Here is a 6,950-nt window from a genome sequence, read left to right on the forward strand (position 1 = left end):
AGAACACCAATGCGAGTGTTGATGTGCTAAGGGTGGTGAAGTCGGCACCCCAGCGGGTGCCAGCAAGCTTCTTGATCAGGTTTACCTGCTTGGAAGACTTTTCCGTGACTGCTTTCAGGTAGAGACCAAAGGTAAGGCTATGATCGAGAGTAATGCCAAGGTACACAGGCTGTGGATCAAATCTCAGGGTTTTGCCTTTGTGCCAGATGATCAGGTCTTTCTTGGCCAGTCGGTTGGCAAGGTGGAATATGGAGCAGGCAGTCTTTGTTTCGCTGAGCTTTAGATGCCATCTGTGGAAGTACTTGCATAAGGTGGCCAGATCCGATTTGATGGTGTGCTGGATGGCCTCAAAGGTCTTGCCTGAGAAGGTGAGAGCACTATCATCTGCATAGATGTACTGCTCTGAGCAAGTTGGTGAGAAGTCTGCAGTGTAGATATTGAACAAGATTGGGGCCAGGACGGATCCCCGAGGGAGGCCATTTCAAAGTTTCCTTTTCCTGCTACGTTCACCAGTAGTTCACCTGAACCCACCAGATAACAGTAAGTAGTAAGTAATAAATGAAACAAAGTCAATATTTGTCAATCTCCAACAAAGTCAATCTCCATTTTGAATTTCGATAGCCCTCGGCCACTCACCTATACAGCTAGGGTTACAGTGTGTGTGTGTGTGGGGGGGAGGTCCTCTGGTAACTGCAAGAGTTTGACTTCCCTACTCACATCTGTATTGCAGCGTGCCGTGCCATACGGTAGTAGGTACCATTGTTATGATGGCCTTTGGTATGACCCGACTGCGAGTAGAACTCGGGATCTCCTGGTCAAGAAGCTGACATGCTAACCACTAGGCCCACTCACGGTCAAGGGCTGCTACAGTGTTAGTAAATAATCCCTTTTTTTTTTTTAAAGCAAATTAAAAATAAGCACTAGATAAAAACCCATCTATCTTATGGAAATAAACATACAGAGTTCATTGTCTGGTGGTCAAGTGTTTATGAGATACGTTAGCTTGCACTTACAATCAGGTTCCCTGTGGTGCTACACATATGTCGTTCGTACATACAGTCACAAAAGCCATCAAAAATCAGGTCGATGCGTTACCATACTCCCTTAAGTATGGAGCTCTGCTCCTCACGCTTCACACACAGAGAACTCCATGATAATCATCTTCAACTGCCAAATCAGAGTCTGATGTTGGCAACCATGTTTTTGAAGCCAGTTCTATCCCACACCAACCATAACAGGTCCACAGCTTTCACACCTGTTTCCAGCGCCAGACTCTGCAGAAGCTTCTGTCTTTGTCTTCCTCTGCTTTTTCTTCCCTCCACTCTTCCTTCAGTTCATAATTTTTCAGTTGAGTTTTCTCTGACTATATGTCCAATGAACCTCAATTGTCTTTGGTGGATAGTTCAAATGAGGTTCCTTGTTTCGTTGACCAACTCCAGTACTTCATCATTTGTTCTTTTTTCGATCCAGGATATTCTCTTCATTTTATGGTAAATCCATATCTCTATTGCTTCCAGGTGATTCATATCTCATTTGCTCAGTGTCCACGACTCATCCATAAATCAAGGTGGAGCATATGTAGCATTTCATAAGTCTTTTTTTTGTGTGTTCATTGCTAAGTTTTTGTTTGGGAGGGTACTTGACATGTCTGTAAATGTCTTCTTTGCTACTGTAATCCATTTTCTGATTTCAGTGTTACATCTGCAGTCTTGGGTTAGGATGCTGCCAAGGTAGTTGAACTGTTCCACTTGTATTTCTTTAGTCTGGGGTATGACTTTAAACTACAACCGGTGGTGAGCCTCAGGTCCGGGAGGACTTGAATACTGGAGAAAGTGGAGTTATCCCTTAATCACCATTGCTCCCAGGTCCGCACTGACCAAAGTGGTAGCACCTGCCTGGGTTCCAGCTATGGGTTAAATAGTACATCACCAATAAGGCACTGGCAGCAGGGCGCTTTTCGGTGCAATTTGGCAGATGAACCCAACAGGGTCAATGGTACACCACCAGATGGCATGTGGAAGAGCCACTCAAATGGCCGACAGATGGCATCACTTGGCAAGTCAGTTGTCACTCTGGGACAACTTCCATACCCATCAGGTCTGTGGCACTTTTGTGCACCACTTGGCATCAGGTCTGGAGGTCCAGAGAGACAACACGATGGGGACACGATATCATTTGTCTTACCTTACTGTGTAAGGTGCTTCATTAGGAGAGGAGCTCTGGTGTGGGCCTCGCGGTCCATCTCCGTTTCTGTGCATACTAATGAAGCAGTCATCATCGCTAGCAATGGACAGCTGCCACCACCGACAATGATCTCTTCGCCATCGAGAATAATTTTGCATTTTGGGGGTATTTTATCATTGGAGAATACCATAATTTTTGTTTTCTTCTTGTTGATGTTCAGCCCTCTTTGTTCACTTTCTTCTTTCAGAATCTTTAAAAGTTGTTCTAAAGCTTCTTCACTTTTAGCTAAGAGTAGGCTACTGTGTCATCGGCATATCTGATGTTTTGGAAATTTACGCCATTGACAGTCAAGAGTATATGGTTTGTTCTTTGTTTTACTTTCCTTATAATTACTTTTGTGATAATAACCTATTAAATTTGACACTAACTTAAAAACATCTTTCCTTCTTCAGTCCACATTTGACTTTCTATGCCTGATTTTTTTTCCAGGGTTTAAAGGAGATACGCAGAACCATGGCCTCACTTTTTGTTTATAAATGCCTTGAGACCTCAAGAATGGCATAGGAGTAGTTTTAAGCATTAACAATAAATCTAATATAGTCATTTTTACGATTAAAATGATTTATATAGGTAGCGGTCTGAGTGAATGACCTTGACATCTGTGACGTCACAGCAGGAAGGCTATCGGTCTCATCGCCATTTCTGCTATACTAAAACACAGAGCTGACTGCAACTCCAATCCTCCATTTTGAACTAATTTATCACCATGCCATGTAGATGTATTGCTGGCGGGTGCAGCAACACAACAGAAGGTGGATTTACGTTGCATTCATGGTCCAAGAATGTTCAAACTGCAAAGATTTGGACGCGTTTTGCGAGAAGTTCACGGGCACATTGGGCACCTCCGAAGTGGTCTCTCCTCTGCTCTGCACATTTTACTGAAGACTCATACGAGACCTCTGATCTGTTGAGGAGCGTTGGCTATAAGCCCGGATTGAAAGAGGGTGCAGTATCAACAATTAAAGGAAAAGAAAACTACAAGAAAAGGAAAGTAAGTTCAGTTGCACCAGTTCTCCGGGAGTGTGAGCCAAGGGTTGTTGCTAAAACCCGGGATGGAACGGAACGTGACATATTATCGCTTGGGCAGTGACCTCCCCACAGTTGTTGCTAAAACCGGTGACATCCCATCCCAGGTTTTAGTAATTGCCTGAGCCGAGCAGTAATGGCAGAGTACTCAGTATGGAGAAAATGGAGAATGAGTGGACCAGCTGTCTGATTTCTTTGCTGGATACGCTCGCCTCAGCAGCAATATCTTGCCCTTACGTGGAAGAAGTGAATGAACAGAGAACTGAACAAACAACTGAAAGTCAGATTGTTTCAAAACGGTCGGCCTTCAAGAAGTGAGAACACAGACAGGTAAGCGCCGACTCTCATTTGGATACAAAACAACAACACTTGTTATTTACCTGCATTTAGATTAATACATGTAACTTGTACTGTGTGTTTGTTACTGGTATAAGATTATTTAATTTGCTTCAGAATGTGATTGTCTCAGTTCATCTGATTATTTAATTAGCCTTTTACGTTTTATCAGTGAAAATGCATGCATGTTGCATCACCCATCCTGTTTTAATGAGAGTCAACCCACAATCAATGAAGTCAAATCAGTCTTAGTTGAGCAAGTCGGTAACGCTATTTCTTACTTTCACCATAAATTTTCATTTATATGACTTTAGTCGATAGCTGTAAAAGGCCTCGGCCTTAAAATCGGTTCCCGCTGTGATGTCACACACTCAGGGCTGGCTGGCTCAGCGGGGCAGCTCCAATCACAACTTTGCGGTCAATTTTAACTCTCAAACATATATATATATATATTTTTTTTTTTTATTCCCATTTATGCAGCATACAAGAGTCAAGGATGGAGATACTATCCACTCAGAAATTTATTTTAAAATAAAGGTTCTGCGTATCTCCTTTAAAGTGAGGTGCTCATGTTTGAAGCTGGTGGTTTAGACATTACTGAATAACCCCATCTTGGAGGTTTTTTTACTCAAGAAAAATCAGGTGGCGTTAACTAAATGCAGGTCATCTGCATAATCGGAAGGGGAATCTTGGAAAATCAGCTTTTGCAAATCAAGTCTGAACAGGAATGTCGCTGGCTGCGTAAATATTGACTTAACTTTTAAACTTAAAAGTTTAAAAAGACTTTGAAAACGTAGCGCATAGCGAGCGTTTTGTGTTGTCGCTGTAATTTCCTTTTGTACAAACAGTTCCTATTTTGTACATACTGAACCCCAAAATTCCAGTTTCCCTGTGAATGTTTTTTTTCATGTAGAGTGAAATCAGTGTGTGAACATCAGCGAGCTCAAACAGCCTTTCTTATTAAGGAGGCAGAAAGGAAACCGCTTTGACTTACGTCCTCATCCTCCTCTTCACTTACACACACACACACACACACACACACACACACACACACACACACACACATCTTCACACTTTCTCACACACTATATCCAGGAAGTCATAAATGTGAGTTCACAGGCCAAATGGGGCAGTGATGGCAACAGGCTGCTGCGAGATGAGACACTAGGGAAGAGGAGATGTATGTGTGTGTGTGTGTGTGTGTGTGTGTGAGGAAGAGAGGGGGAGAGAGAGAGAGAGAGAGAGAGAGAGAAAGAGAGTATTTGCAGTTGGTGGTACGTAACAGTTCTGTGGCAACATCGACAAGAAAGCTGTAATGGGCTGTGAAGGAACATACAGGAGGAAAACATTTGGGTGGAGACAGACCAGACCTGGGAAAAGTGTGTGTGTGTCTGGATAGACACATGGAAGAAATCATCAAGCATTCAGATGAGCAAATTAGAAATAGTGTTCACTTTGCTTCCCTGTTTTGCTATTCTCCATAATAGGCCTATATTAACGATTAACACCGTGTGTGTACAAATTAAATACCTTAAAAAAAAAGTCCAATAAAAACCTAGATAGTCATATCATTATCAGCTTGAGTCACAGTCAGAAAATAGCCTGGAATTTAAAGCATTACTTGATTACTTGTGGAAAAACAACAAGTTATTCTTATCACTTACATGCTAACACCTCTGACATCAATAAAAAAAAAAAAAGTTATCTTACTGAGAAACCAGAAACAACAAACTTTTCACAACTTCTGTCCTGTGGTGGAAAACTGTAACGCACCGACACTGGAGACACCTTCCATAAACGTCACTGCCTCTGTCAACAGATTTTTAAAAATCCATTTATTATTAGCCTTAGATTATGTCACTCATCCACCATACAAGTCCCTGTTACTATAGAAACAAGCGCATTAATTCTGTATAAACTTGTGATTTCCAGCTACGCTCCTGTCAGAGCTGCTATTCTACAAAATTAATTACCTTCTGACCAATCCGATTCAAGAATTCAACATGTTTTACATCATATAGAAAGTACATGTCTTTTCTGTAAAAGACGGCCAGCAATATGCACGACATTTTTAGTTCGCTAGCTAACGGACATGAAAGATACGAGAACACAAGAGATGCCTGATTTATTAATTGGCTGTTACTAATCACTGAGACATGCCGACATGTCAACGTCAAAGACGTATTTCTAAACATAAAAAATTTAAAATTTCTGCATACAGCTGGAATAAATGGAAATATAAATGGAAAAAGAGCATATATGTAATCTAGTACGCCACTTATTAAAATAATATGATCATAAATAATGTTACCAATTCCAGTAGCGATAATTATTCATATAATTTTGTCATATTTTACATTTGTAGTGGAAATGCAGGTAATAACCAGACTGAAAAATAAAAATTACATGCAATCGCAAGGTTTCATGTTTAGTTATATATATATGTTGACTGAAAATCATAGCTAAAGATAACATCACAGGTTCAACGTTAAGCTAACCTACAGCTATCGTAAGCATAGATATAGTAACGTACAGTGGTGCTTGAAAGTTTGTGAACCCTTTAGAATTTTCTATATTTCTGCATAAATATGACCTAAAACATCATCAGATTTTCACACAAGTCCTAAAAGTAGATAAAGAGAACCCAGTTAAACAAATGAGACAAAAATATTATATTTGGTCATTTATTTATTGAGGAAAATGATCCAATATTACATATCTGTGAGTGGCAAAAGTATGTGAACCTTTGCTTTCAGTATCTGGTGTGACCCCCTTGTGCAGCAATAACTGCAACTAAACGTTTCCAGTAACTGTTGATCAGTCCTGCACACCGGCTTGGAGGAATTTTAGCCCGTTCCTCCGTACAGAACAGCTTCAACTCTGGGATGTTGGTGGGTTTCCTCACATGAACTGCTCGCTTCAGGTCCTTCCACAACATTTCCATTGGATTAAGGTCAGGACTTTGACTTGGCCATTCCAAAACATTAACTTTATTCTTCTTTAACCATTCTTTGGTAGAACGACTTGTGTGCTTAGGGTCGTTGTCTTGCTGCATGACCCACCTTCTCTTGAGATTCAGTTCATGGACAGATGTCCTGACATTTTCCTTTAGAATTCGCTGGTATAATTCAGAATTCATTGTTCCATCAATGATGGCAAGCCGTCCTGGCCCAGATGCAGCAAAACAGGTCCAAACCATGATACTACCACCACCATGTTTCACAGATGGGATAAGGTTCTTATGCTGGAATGCAGTGTTTTCCTTTCTCCAAACATAACGCTTCTCATTTAAACCAAAAAGTTCTATTTTGGTCTCATCCATCCACAAAACATTTTTCCAATAG

This window comes from Neoarius graeffei, chromosome 13 (genome assembly GCF_027579695.1).
Source record: "Neoarius graeffei isolate fNeoGra1 chromosome 13, fNeoGra1.pri, whole genome shotgun sequence".
Taxonomy (NCBI): Eukaryota; Metazoa; Chordata; class Actinopteri; order Siluriformes; family Ariidae; genus Neoarius; species Neoarius graeffei.